This window comes from Pseudorca crassidens, chromosome 20 (genome assembly GCF_039906515.1).
Source record: "Pseudorca crassidens isolate mPseCra1 chromosome 20, mPseCra1.hap1, whole genome shotgun sequence".
NCBI classification, from domain to species: Eukaryota; Metazoa; Chordata; class Mammalia; order Artiodactyla; family Delphinidae; genus Pseudorca; species Pseudorca crassidens.
Window position 1 is genome coordinate 38302294 of NC_090315.1, and position 15574 is coordinate 38317867.

Here is a 15574-nt window from a genome sequence, read left to right on the forward strand (position 1 = left end):
ACCATGTGTAAATAATTTAAACTTTATCTCATTTTTTTATCTTTTAAAATGAAAGACTCTAAATAAGGGAGTGTTTAAGTAAATTATGGCCTACCCATACATTAATATACTAAGCACATTTTGTACTTAGGCTAATGAAGTTTGTAGAAATTCCTGAGTATATAATATTATACTTAAAACAATATAGATATATGCATACATTAATTGACAATATTACAAATTGTTAATTATTATGTCTTTGAGTGATGGGCTTATAGACAGTTTTTCTTTTTATTATATTTTATATCTTCTATGTGGAATATTTAGTAAATATTCTATTTATAGTTGATAAATAATATTTCATTAATTAAATTTAAAGGTTTTCAATTAAGATTTGAGAGTGTGAGGGCTTGATAAGGAAAATTTATTGTTCTTTGTTTCTGATAGTCATAAAAATTAATATTAACACAATTTTAAGATTCATTATAGAAGGATATCTTTATCCATCTTATCATAACCATTGTAATTTCCTGAAGTTATAAGCCTATCTTGTGGAGGATTTGGCCCCAGTGTTAAAACTCTTAGTCTTCAGGCTCCAAAACAGTTAGTAATGAGTATCAGGACAGTCAGAGGAAGCCAAGGAGATCGTTTAATGAAAGTAATTAAAAACCCAGTTAATGAACAGATATCTATTACAAGAACATGGGGGAAAAAAGATGATATTGTCACTATATTTTCTTCATTCTGTCTCTTTGAAGCAGAAAAATGTTAGAAAATGCGTTCCTTATCACCTCAGATCTGTGGAATATAGCTTCCCCACCCCTTGGGCAAGAGAAGATGGATAATATATTATAATTGTGCACAAATGGCTAGAGTTTTTCATTATTAACCTTTACAATAAAATCTTTTCTGTACAGAAGAGAATTTTAAGTATAAAACAGACTTTTAATTTCATTTTAAATGTTTTAATTATGAGACATTTTAAATAAAGAAAAAAATCTATAACTGAGATGACCAATAGAAATATTATGCACATCATATATGTGATTTCACATTTTCTCAGAGTCGCATATTAAAAAAGAAAAAAGAATCATGCGAAATTATTTTAATGCAATAGTTTATTGAATCCAGTGTACTAAAAATATCATTTTAACATGTAATCAATGTAGAATTTTTGAGATATCTTACACGTGTGAGGATTTTTGGTACTGTCTTTGAAATCCAGTGTACCTTTTATACATGATCATACATGTAATCAATGTAGAATTTTAGAGATATCTTACATGTGTGAGGATTTTTGGTACTGTCTTTGAAATCCAATGTACCTTTTATTCATTTTGGACTAGTGTCATTTTATGTACTCAGAACAGCTAGTGGGAAGCTGCAGCATAGTACAGGGAGATCAGCTCGGTGCTTTGTGATGACCTAGAGAGGTGGGATAGGGAGGGTGGGAGGGAGTCTCAACAAGGAGGGGATATGGGGATATATGTATGCATACAGCTGATTCACTTTGTTGTACACCAGAAATGAACACAGTATTGTGAAGCAATTATACTGCAATAAAGATCTATTAAAAAAAACAGCCACATGTGGTTCAGGACTATCATATTAGACAACACAGAATGATAAAATAATTCACAGTCGTGTGTCCATCACCCAGATTTAAAATATTTTGGTTCTTTAAAGAAAAATATGTGGATAACAAGGTGGCAAAATATTAACACATTACAGATAAAAATGAAGCCTTCAATCACCTGCTTCTGCCAGACACAAATTGCCTTTTAATTTCAACCTCCATGGAGTTAATCAGTACCTTAACATTCATGTATCCTTTCATTCTCTTTATATTTAGGGTTTTTGTTTGCTTGTTTGTTTAAAATTTTAAACAACATTGACATTGTTGGTTTTGTGGCTGTTCCAGTAAGAATGATTTCAACTACTAGAAGCAGAAAGCTCACCCTTAATTGGCTATATCAATAAGGGGACTCTGCCCTGAAAAGGCTTTGCTCACATAGCTTGAAGTCCTAAGTATGGCAAATGTAAGTTGGTTCATTTAGCAGCTCATGTTTGTGATGAAGGCCAGTTTGTTCTCTCTTCATTTAAGTCTAAAATGTTGACTCATGTCTAAAATATTGTTGGTTACAGTCTGAGCAAAACATGGTTTTTGGTAGTAGCTCAGCCTACAACATTCCCTGCTAAGGTCCAACAGTTGAGAAAAAGTGGCTTCCTGGGAATTTCCCTGGCAGTGAACATGAACTCTTCCAGAACACTTCAGCATGCCATGTCCCATTTCCTTTGCAATGATTTGTTCACATCCTCTTCCTGAACATACCATTGCCAAGGAGGAAGATTATACCCTTAGTCCAGTGAGATACTTTTTGAGGCTGAGTCAGTCATTAAAACTGGGTTGTTGGCCATTAATTGGGAGAGTGATGACAGTAATTCGAAGGAGTGAATCATGATGCCACCACAATGTTTGTAGTGAGAGTCTGGACTTTCTGTTTGCCAGCCACTCCCACCCAAACAGTGGTCATATACCTTCTCTAGTTATTAAAACAACAAAAATAAACGCTGTTTTTAGCTAACTCTCAGAAAAGAGAGTACCAATTCTCTGTGAATCTATTCTATAATTTTGAAGTAATCAGTATTCTAGGTAGTAGCAATTTAACATTGTGGTTATCACATGTGATTAGGTAAAAAAAAAAAAAGGCAGTTAAACAATGGACACTAAACTGCACGGTCTTCCACAATTTATCTTTTGAATCCTTTTGTCTGTATCTATAAACTTCCATCTTCATGCCTTTGTTCATACTATTTTTACCTCAGTATCCATTCCTGTTGTTTTCATCAGAATTCTATAAGTATTTTGAGATCCAGGTAAAATAACAGCTCCCCAGTGAAGGCTTTTTCAGTTGTAAACAATGACATCTTCCTCACAGAACACATTATTAATACTTGTTTTATAGTTCTTAACTATAATTTTGGGCAGAATGTGAAGTTGGGCACTTGAACATCTATTTTCTCAAGTTGCTGACTGTGAATTATTCATTTTTCTGTCCCACATGTTTACTTGAACACGCTAAAATTCTACTAAATATCTTCTGAATAAATAGGGTTCAGCATGAAGATATTATGATCAATGCAAATGAGATTCCAGAAAATGCATGGGTCAGGTAATAAAAATAAGTCAATATTACTTTCAAGAAGGCCTGTGCATGTTTTTTTTTGTCTTCTATCTTTTTAATTAAAAAAATTTTAGAGTATAGTTGATTTACAATGTTACGTTAATTACTGCTGTACAGTGAAGTGATTCAGTAATACATATATATATATATAAATTAAAAAAAAATTATTTTCCATTATGGTTTATCATAGTATATTGTGCATCATTTTTAAACTGGCCATAATCAGTGAATGAGTGTGTTTGACTTGGGAACCAGTGGTAGAGTGGTGGTAACTGATTGTCTGAAAACCCAGCTTTGAAATTGTGATTTATTACATTGTTCAAAATGGCAACCAGTACAACTCAAGAAGAGAGTAGTGCGTTACTACCCATTTTTAACCTGACAGGCTTTCAAAGTGAATGTAGGAAATGGTGTTATAAATACTCTGTGGTCTGGGCTTTTCATCCTCTGAAAGTACAGTTTACATAAAGCATTTCATTAATTAAGATTGTGATAAAAAAAAAAGTTTGTGTGTTTGCTTTTAAGCAATAGTATAATCTTGTTCTCTGGTTACAGAAGTTACAAAATAGTATTTTGTTTAAATAACACCACCTAAGTTGCTGTTATTTCATCAAGTGATTATTACATAAAATACGATTTCACAGAAAAAATGAAATTTGGATAATGCAATTTTTTAAAAAAAATTATAGCATACTTAAAAAAAATCATGATATATATTTTTACAGTAATGCCTAGGCTTTGAATAAGCTTATGGACAAAATCAAAGACTAATGGGAAGTAGGTGACCAGCCTTGAACCTTCCTTTTGGTCTACACCTAGGACAGGCATGCTATGCTAGGGCTTTGTATGAAAAAGAGAGCGAATATTGCTGGCTTCTATCCAAACCCTGCTGTTTCTGTTCGTATTCTTATCTTTCCCACCCCTCCCATTGTCAAGATCCACCATTTTTTTGCCACAGTCTGTGATTAGTATGTTCATTTTGACACCTGCTTGACATTTTCCAGTGGCCACCAGAAACTCACCAGAATAATGAAAAGTTGTTCTTCCTTACCCTGCCTAGATACAGCACAATGAATACATGGCTTGGCAAAGATACAGTATATTTGTGCAAATGAAATATCAGACTCTCCTTCCTCTAGGTGAGCCTAGACTTGCTCTAGACCCTACTTGCCCCATTGCCAGTGGCTCTGAGATAATACAGTCTGCAAACCTGTATGTGGCAATCGTACCACTTCCTGACCCTTATCACTAGTCTCCTCACTTTACAATGTTAGTTTTCCTCTTCTGAAAAGATGCTTTTGTTTGAAAAGTCTTCATGATTACTGCCCTGCTACAGGCCATGTATGCATGTTTTGATTTTTTTCCTCAACCATTTTCTCAAACTTGTCTCTCACAGAGTCTCGTTTCCTGACCTACATTCTTCCATCTGCAAAATTTTAATCCTTAAATTTTTTTTTCAAAAGTATCAGTACATTTATTGTGAGAACACAAAGATTGAGAAGAAGGGTGAGGAGAGTTGATGTTGGAGAAAGAAGGAAGAAGTTAGATTGTAGAAGCCAGTGTACTGAGTTGTCCCACAGTAGGGCCTCAGATTATATATTTATATTTTTATTAATTTATTTTTTATGGACGTATAGTTGATTTACAATGTTTTGGTAATTTCTGCTGTACAGCAAAGTGACTCATTAATATACATATAGACATTCTTTTTTATATTCTTTTCCATTATGGTTTATTCAAGGATATTGAGTATAGTTCCCTGTGCTCTACAGGAGGACCTTGTTGTTTACTCATTCTATATGAAATAGTTTGCATCTACTAATCCCAAATTCCCAGTCCATCCCCCCACCCCGCCACCTTGGTAACCACCAGTCTGTTCTCTATGTCTGTGAGTTTGTTTCTGTTTAGTAGGTAGGTTCATTTGTGCCATATTTTAGATTCCACATATAAGTGATATCATCTGGTATTTGTCTTTCTCTTTCTGACTTCACTTAGTATGATAATCTCTAGTTGCATCCATGTTGCTGCAAATGGCATTATTTCATCCTTTTTTATGGCTGAGTGGTATTCCAGTGTATATATGTACCACATCTTCTTTATCCATTCGTCTGTCAATGGGCATCGAGGTCTAAATTTCTATATTTGCCCCATCCGTTGGTTAACTCAGAATATTTTCCATTGATGTCTTAATGCAAAAAAGAAAAGCATGAAATCATTTATACCAAAATGCTTAGTGTTACTGTAGTTGACGATTTTTCTCTCCTTTTTAAATTCTTTTGCAGTTTTTCTAAATGAGCATGCATAAATTAGGTAATGCATTTAGAAAAACAACTTCAGTTTCTAAAAATAAATAATAATCATTCTTTTGTTTTTTAATGCCTGCAACTTTCTTTATACTCCAAGCAAGAGTTTTTTTCTTTTTTTTTCATTTTTCTTTTTTCTGTTTTAATTGTGAGATGACACAATTTAAAGGTGGGGGTACAATTGTTAAAGTTACAGGTGTGATCCCAAGTCACATCCACCTGTCCATAGAGTTGAAGTGTGTTACAGTGGAGGCATGGAAAAGGAGGTTTAGAAACAAATCATAATTCCAGTGGGCAGGGAAGAGTCAGGTGCCTTGACAGGATTCTCCAGTTTCTCACACTCTGTGAAGGAACCTCCTTCCTCCACATAGGTTCTTCCTTCATCTTGGTATTTTCCAAGCGACTTCCAGTTATCTGTAACCCAGGATTTCAACATTTAAGTTTAAGGTCTTTCTCTATCTCTCTCTCATCCTGCCTAACTTTCCCTAAAATGTCAAAAACTCCTCAGCAGTTGTCTTCATGTCCTAATATGTTTGGGCACTTTTCATGAGGATATATTTTCAGTTATGAAGCCGATTAGTTAATGTTTACCTAATACCAAAAGCAAAACCAGTCAATTAAGAATTAAGAAAGAAGAAGAATAAGAGGAAAAGAAAGAGAAGGCAGAAGAAGAAGGAGAAGAAAAGAATTTGTTTTTGGTTCTGGCAGAGAATATATGTCTGCTGAAGTAATTGTCCATTATCCAGACTTCCTCTCTGGTATTACACTGGACCAAAGTTAACTAAAGTAGTTTTCTTATTACAATATTATGTTGGAAAAAAATTACCCTCTTTTATCCCTAGCACTTATTTGCATTCTTTTCCTTCAATGGCTCCTAAAAATTGGAGTTTGAAGGAGAAAGAATCCTGAGAGATAGGTCTCATTTTTAATCAGAATAAAATCTTGGGAGCAGGTTCAAATGAACTCTTTTCATGATTAATGTGATGTAGCATGCAACTGCTTCACCTAAGACTTTTATTATACTTAATACCATATGGTCCTTTACCTTAAGACACCATTTATTGAGTACCTATTGTTCACAGATAATAGGGTGACTGAGATTTCTGGAGGACCTTATAGGATAGTGGAGAAACAGGTATGCAAATATGTCAATCATATTGAACACAATAAATGTCATGGCAGAGAACTGGATAGGGCACATTGGGAGTCTAGAGAATGGAAGTCACAGTTCTTTCCTTAATACTGCTTAAGGGCTTGTGCAGGAGATGGGGATTGGACACATGAAAGCGCAATCAGCCTTTGCATCTTTTGTGCTGAGATTATACTGTGATGCCATTATTTCTTTGTATCTTCATCCAGAAGCTTGTGGCTAATTTACATGCTTGATTGAAAGGCAGTAAGAGCCTGTGCATGCATGCAGTGGATAAAAGCCTAGTCCTGCCAAAAACAAAACAAACCAAATAAAATTGTAAAAAGAAAAAGAAATGAAGAAAGAAACCTGAGCCCTACAGTGGGGCACAAAAGCTTAGCTCTGCAAGAATGTTAAACCCTATTTTATTTCTCTGCCACTGAATTTAAAATGAGATTCGAGAAGGACTGTGAGTGTTGAGAGGAGTGAAGCAATTTCAAGTGACAGAGTTCAAAGGAGGTGGTTATGCATTTCTAAATGGGGACTGAATCTCTTTTAGAGATATTTTGCACTTAGAAATATAGAGTTCAGTGGAGACCGTCACCTAACTTTCTGGAGAAAATGGCCTATGCAAATAGACCATATCTTTTACTGAAAGCCACAGGCATAGTAATTCTAGGCTTCATTCATTTGACATTCCACAGATATTTATTGAATGCCTACAGTTGGCTAGGAGCTGGGAAAACAAAGCATAATATTTCAGAGGGATCCGTGTGTACTTTATAACCCCAAATGGTATTTGTTACCAAATCTTCAACTATAGGCAAAAAAAACCGAATTCTGACTTTGGCTATAATTTGAAAAAAAGCTCAGATAGAAGAATAGCCATATGGGCTTCCCTGGTGGTGCAGTGGTTAAGAATCTGCCTGTCAATGCAGGGGACATGGGTTCAAGCCCTGGCCCGGAAAGATCCCACATGCCGCGGAGAAACTAAGCCCGTGAGCCACAACTACTGAGCCCACAAGCCAGAACTACTGAAGCCCACATGCCTAGAGCCCATGCTCCGCAACAAGAGAAGCCACTGCAACGAGAAGCCCATGCACTACAACAAAGAGTAGCCCCCACTCACTGCAACTAGAGAAAGCCCGTGTGCAGCAACAAAGACCCAACACAGCCAAAAAAAAAAAGAAAAGAAAAAAGAATAGCCATATACCTTCATAAGTAATTATTGCTTAAAGCAAATAATGACACAAATATAATTTATATTTATTAATAGAGGGGTACCTAAAGGGAAGCATGTATTTTTTTCGCAGATACTCCAGAAGAGATACTGCTTTATACTATGGCTTGATCAACTGTTTAATAAAAATGTGAGATGTTTATACAAAAAATATACCATAACTATGGAAATAGATATACAGAATCAATCTAAGACTAAGTTTTCAATCAATAGTCTCATCAGAAGTTTTTGTCAGCTGCAGTCTGTTAAGTTTTGCTTTCATTTTACTTTTAAAATATTATAGAGGACAGGCAGAGTAAGCACTGTTATCAATATTGTACATAAATCCTGCGTTTGCGACGATATAAATAGGACATATGTATCATTATTTCTAACTGGCATCCCTGACTCTTTGGACTGGTAAGAAGATCCTCAGTTTTGCTTTGGGAAGTCAGCCCTACATCTTTCCCTTCCTCTCTCCCTTCCCTCTTACATTATCTCCTTCCAAATGGTCCTTGTTAATCTATCTTGTATCAGTTTCTGACCCACCTCACTCATTCTTGTGGTCATTTACTCAGTTGAATAGTAAAAATACTTCATCCCCTGGCAGTAATGATTGTGTCAGAGATGGGCACATAATCCTAATTGGACCACTCACAATGTTCCATAACATTTGTTACATAAAAGCTAACAGACAGGGCTTTCTTTCCAAAATTGCAAGCTCTAAGAACTAGATTAAGTCAGAAGCTCTCTATGGGACACAATATGTGCAAAATGAATTTGTATCAGCTGCAAGTTACACAGCTCGTACTCCTTGAAACAGAGGGAGATGATGCTTGCAAGTGATGGGAACATGACATGAGAACCCAGTTTTGTACTCTTCATCTCTTACCTCTGCCGTTCTTTGTATTGGATATATTGTCCAGCAACTCCCCATCCCCCCACTCCTTCCTTGGAGACAAAAATCTGTTATCAGCTCTGCACTTCTATGCTGTTTCTCAGCATCCCTAAAAGAAAGAGCATGTATCCTTTTTACAGTTTCTAGGTGGTTCTCATAATTTAATATCATAGTCCTGTCTTGGGAAATATTTTTATTCCAGAACCAATCACGGTGGCTAGAGGTCTGGAAAAATTTACAGATTAGCCACATTTACATTATGTGTGCAGTTCTGATTCTGGGGCTTTAGATCGAGCTCACTCACACCATGTGGATAAAGATCAGGGAAGTGGTAATTTCCTAAAGGTAAAGAAGGTGCTCTTCCCAGAAAGGGAAAGGCATAGTGAATAGCAAACATAACATCAGTCCATGTTAGAATCCAGCACAGAAGGAAAAAAATGGAGAGAGAGAATCTGATCTTTGGAAACTAAGAACCCGGATTCAACTATGTTTGAAACTGTTTATGGATATCAATCAGGTCTACTTTGTTTGAACTAGATTCTTATTATTTGAAATTGGGAGTCTTGTTTGATATAAGGCTGAAAAGATACATGCTGATAAATTTTCTGAGGTCTAGAGAAATAACTTATTTGTTCTTAGTCATACAGAAGATCTATGCTCTGATTAGTCTTAGTTTTGCTCTTTACATACTTGCTGAGTCAAATGTGCATCATGCTGTTACTCCTAATTTCAACTATTTTTGTTTTTCAAATAACATACTATTATATATATTCAGTTTTTAATTACATGCACTTTCATGGTTTACTCTTGTCTTTTTCTTTGGAATGGTATCAGAAGATGTCTACTCCCAAAAATTAACATTTCCATTCCCTCTGACTCATTTGGAAGAAACACTTCAAATCAAATATTGAAAAATGGAGATGGTGAAGGAAAAGAGAAGATTAATAAAACACTTTATTTTATTACATCAGAATTGCAGTGTGGAAGGAGTTGTGTTCTTCTATTTATTGTATATGCTTTTGGTGGGTCTTAATAAGGTTCCTCAGAAGAAGACACTGAGAAAAGAATTAGTGCAAAAGGGATTTGTTAAGAAAATGCTCCCTAAAAAGACAAGTAAAAAAAGGGATGAAGGAAGACGGAAGGAAAAGAAGTTAAGAAGGGGTATAATTCAGGCAAAGTCCCAGACTCAGCCTGATCCTCCTGGGAAGTTTAGAAGGATAAATTGCTTCTGGGTTATCCCAACTTGAAGAAAGGGAGTTGAGCTTCAATACTCCTACACTAGTCATTGGGTAAGGTGCATATTTCACTGGAATGTTGTGTGATACATAAAATCCTAGACACTTCTCCCTCTGTAGTTCAGGAGGAAAAAGTGACTCCAGTATTTACAGGGCAACTCTTGCAGTAGTCACAGATGCAGCCATCAGAAACAAAAGCACCCATAAGCTAGAGGAGTGTTTCGCAAAAACACTAAAGATATCTGAGCACAGCTAGAGAGAATACTGACAGTGTCTCTAAATAATAATGATGTAGGAAAAAACAAAAACACTGTCTGTGTGTAAATCTATACCAAGAATTATTTGTGAATAATTCTTTTAATTTAGTATGAGTCTTTTTTTTTTTTACTATGAGTCTTAATGGGTGATATATATTTTTAAAAAACCTGCAAGTGGTGCTTATTTCTTCAATTTATATTGTTAAAGAAATCTGTTGATAACTTTAAACAAATTCAGACTTTGGCATTAACTCGGTACATAGCATCAGAAGATAGCAAAACTCTTCTTCTTGCTTTGTTCAAGGTGCTAAGCATTTGGCTGTATTTGTAAGATGTGAGCATTTGTAAGATAGTCACATGTCCCAGAGGGAGTGTTGGTGAAGGATGTTCTTAAACAAAGGCATTTTGGAACCTCAGTAAATTTGGTGTTTCTACTGAGCTCAGCTATTATGAGCTCCCTGGGTGGTTGTGGTCCCTGGGAGGTTGTCATGGGACAGCTCCACTTTCTATCTTCTGAAATCTCTTGGAATACATCTTCCGTGGCTTCAAATTGAGAGCCAACTGTAGTTTCTCCATAATCCAGAAAATGAGTGTAGAGCTCTCTGTTTTTAAAAACACAGAAATATGACCTGATATAGTTTTAGTTTTTTTCTTACTGTAATCTTCTCCCTGCACCCCCAACTTCATCCTCTACCTTCTAAATCTTCTTTTTTTAATATTAAAATTGTCCTCAAGCTTCAATTTGACTTCTTTTCCTGTGGGTCTTCCAAGAGCCTCTAAATTCTTTGTGGTACTTTTTATAATATATCATTTACATGTATTTAGATAGTTTTCTATATTTTGTATATTTATTTAAAATGGTATATTTTATGAAATGATAAAGAAATAGTTGTCATTTCCAAGACTGATATAAATGAGGAAAATGAATATCAAATCCAGACTCGTGGAAATAGAGGGGAGCAAAAATTGGGTAAAGGAGATGACCCTAAAATTTTGGCTTATTTGTATCTGTGTACAGGGTAATCAGATTGAATATTATTTGCAGGTGCTCTGTAGTAATATTCCCATATTCACCCACATGCATGCCCATTTCCCATTTTGCTGTATCTAAGATTCCTAAAACCTAGGTTTCTTAGAACAGTAGCTACAAATTTAGATTTAATGTGACTAATTATGAGCTAAAAGTGGTCATGTATGGTTAAAAGAGAGTTTTAATATATTTATTTGGCTTAGAAAAATTAAAAGTTGGCACCAACCATCAAACCAAAAATTTATCTGAGAGGTGACACAATTGCCTTGATATGCAATTCTTCCGGATTCCCATTTTTCCTTTCAAATAAGATGAAATAAGATAAAAGAAAAATGTAAGCGATTTTATTTTCTTTTGATCTGAACAAAACCATCTGATGAATTTCATTCTGATCATCTTACAGAGGAAAATTAGAAGTTGACATCACTGCCCTTGGCAGCATCTGTACCTAATAAACCACCTTTTCACATAGGTATGAATAACACTATATTTTACTAGCCCGAAACCTTGGTTTTGAAAAACAACAGGCTTGAGTTCAGTGTAGAAAATTCAGAATTGGTCTCAGCTGCTCCAGCCAGAGTCATTTTATCTCATAATGGGAATGGCACAATGTTACAGGAGAATCAGAACATAATTATTCACTATGAAGTGGTTTGGCCTATGATTAAAATAAAGGCTTTACCCAGAACTTAGAAGCAGCAAGCAATGTAGCTCAAATTACAAAGTTTTTGTAAGGAAAAAGCTGATTCATCCCTGGTATCCAGGCAATAGAGTGACTTGCTCTATGAAGCCGTATTTGGTCCAGAAATTTTGAGCACTGTGTTTTAAAAATATTCATGATAATAATTTCACCTACTGTTCAGTTTCTGCAGAATGCCAGGCACCATGTGAAGGCATTTCCATTTATTATTTCTAGTAATCTTTAAAATTCTGTAAAATAACTAAAGGTATTAAGTACAGATCATCAGATATTCCTGTCTTAGGTATTTACCCGAGAGAAATGAAAACATTTTTACACAAAGACTTGTAGGTAAGTATCTGTAGCAGCTTCATTCACAACAGCTAGAACCTGGGGTAGGTAGAGAGAATATAAACATCTATCTATAGGTAAATGGATAAATAAAGTAAAGTATATCCTTACAGTGTTATACTACTCAACAATAAAAAGCACAAATAGAAAACCAGAACTAGTGACACAGACAAAATATGAATAGGTTTTAAGAATCTTTATGCTGAGTGAAAGAAGCCAGGCACAGAACTTCCCATTTAAGTGAAATATGAACTAATCCATGATGTCAAAATGTCAACCAGTGGTTGCCTGTAGCAGAAGGCAGAGGAGGGGTGGCAGAGGGACATGAGAAGACATTGTTGGTGCTGGAAATGTTCTGTATCTTGATTTTGGTGGAGGCAATGAAAGCAATGCACTTTAAATGGATGTAGTTTATTATAAATAAATTATTTCTCATAAAGTAATGAAGGAAACAAAAGAGATGAAGAAACCAAAGTTGAGAGATTTTTCTAAAGTCACAGTACTACTAAGCAGCAGGAAAAATGATAGGATTCTTTTTAGTTCTTTCTGGCCCTAAGTCTTTGGCTCTTTCTACCCCATCAGATGTAAAAAAGTAATAATTCTTGAAGAAGATTTCTTCTTGTTTCCAAAATTATAACCATTTCATATGTTAGCATTTATTATGCTGTTAAGTTACTATTCAGAAGTGTTTGAAGTTACTTATAGTATTATAACTTTTAGGTACAAGATATAAAAATAAGACTTATTTTGATAACTCATCTTTGACAGGAAGTCTATAAATTTTATATGTGAAATTTTAGAAGAAACTAGTTGAAGAGGGTCACATTATATAAATAAAGTATGTGTTTTCCTTCATGTTTTGTTGCTAGAAATATGTTGAATATGGTATATATCTTTAGGCTATTAAAATAAGTGTTTTGAAATTAAATACATAGTTTTCCTGTTTAGTTAGCTCCATGGTGAATATGAACATTCTTTGATCCTTTTGTAATACGTGCGCACATATAGAGATTCAGAGTGTCCTTCTAATCCTTCTCTCTTATTGAATAGATACAGACACTGAGAATACACAATTTTTGGCAATATGTGCAATGACAAATATGAAACATTCAATAATGTTTAAGCTACAAATAAGTGAATGAATATGGAAACAATTTTTTGGAAGTTTCCTTTAATCAATAAGAAATTATTAAATAATCATTGCCATATAAATGGGAGGTGGGTTTTTTTTTGTTTGTTTTGCGATACACGGGTTTCTCACTGTTGTGGCCTCTCACTGTTGTGGCCTCTCCTGCTGTGGAGCACAGGCTCCGGACGTGCAGGCCCAGCAGCCATGGCTCACAGGCCCAGCCACTCAGCGGCATGTGGGATCTTCCCGGACCGGGGCACGAACCCGCATCCCCTGCATTGGCAGGCGGACTCTCAACCACTGCACACCAGGGAAGGCCCTGGGAGGTGGTTTTGAGATGACCTTTATACTTTTAGTGATTCCTTCCAATTTGCATTTATATTATAGATGAGATAGTTCATTTTATCACTTTATACTTATATGATGAACTAATGCATGGGTAACTTTGGTTTCCTACTAAGGCATTCTTGTAACGCTGAGTAACAGTGAATAGCTAAATAACGTAGGGTTGTTAAAAGCAGATAAAAATGGCTGAAAGAGAGTTGTGAATGGGATCAAATTGAAAGGCAGTACTGACTATCAAAGCAAAGATTCACCCCAAGATGACCTGTGTAAAATTCTATCATACTTTTTTATTCCACTCAAATGCAAAAGAAGTTGGCATCAAAAAAATAGGTGTTTTTATATTTTGTTTTAGTATTAACAAAACCATCTGCTGAATTTAATCTTGATCATACAAATGCAAATTAAGGAATGCAGACCCAGACTTTGGAGTGAGGTGACAAATTTGCCAAAACACACACACACACACACACACACACACACACACACACACACACAGTAACAATGAAAACAGTTTTCATGCAGGTGTGACTAACTCATGTATTAGCATATACTTTTTCTGTTCAGTTATAAGATTTTTAATATATGTCCCCCACACCCAATTTGCAATACGGGTAAAAGCTGTTCCCCTCTTTCCATCAAAGTACATCTATTGTTTCCTATTAATATAAGCAAATTCTAATAATATGTTAGGGCTATGATATTAGAGAATTCTCTCATCACTCAGCTATAAAGCTATTGAAGTAATAGTTTATATCACGGTCTCAAATGCTGACTCAATAGAGAGAATGCTGATTCTTAGAACAGTTTTGTTCAGGCCTGCTGACATTGCTAGACACGTGATGGAAATTAACAGAGAGTGTTTTTTCCCATCCCCAAGCTTTTCAATGTCATTAATGTTTAGGTTACCTTGTACTTTATGCATATTGGGCTTAGCATGCCTTTGATGGCAGTTATAGAATTAGCACCTTGAAGTGTACAGTGAAGTTAGTGTAAAAGAAACGTAACAGCATTCATCTGACATATCTGTTGCCGTCCCCCAGCCTAGAAAAACACCACATCAGAGCTGAGGAGTCTACATTTAGAGCTACCATCACAATGTAAATTAAGGATAAGAGACAACTGGGCTTAGAAGGGAAGAGTGAGCTTTGGAATCAGATGGACTTCCTTTTAAACTTCGGGTCATATTCTTATTAGCTGTAAATCATTAGAGTCAGTGTAGGGAACTATTGATATAATATGAGACTATTTTCTCCTTTATTCATTGTCAATACTAATGGTACCTAGCTTCCTGAATTGTTGCAAACGGATCCTGTTAGCCGTACCAGGGGCAGTGAAATGCATTTATGATATAGCTTTCAGATCCTTTATTTACTGCCGATAAATTTACTGTTTACTTAAAACGTTTATATTAACAACTATTATTAACACCACTAGTGATAATGATATCCGGTATTTCTCTAACGCTTTGTAGTTAAAACAAACATCTGAAAACAGCTTTCAGATGTTCTTTAAGCCCAGAAGAACTCTGATATTATACTAATCTTAGGCTTGAAAATATTGAGGACTAGAGAACATAGCCTGTTTACCTAACGATGAATAGCTAGTAAATGGTGGGTTTGCATCTTAACACAAAATTTCTCACTTCAAAGTGAATGTGGTTCCACTGTCCACACAGTCGAACACGCAGATTTCAGCCCAAAACTATGCTGTTGCCTTGATTCCCATCAGACCTGGGACTCAAATTCAAATCTGACTGACACTTACAGGCATGTGACACTGGACAGTAATTAAACACTCTAAGCTTACACATTTGTAAAATTGGGTACCTATATCAT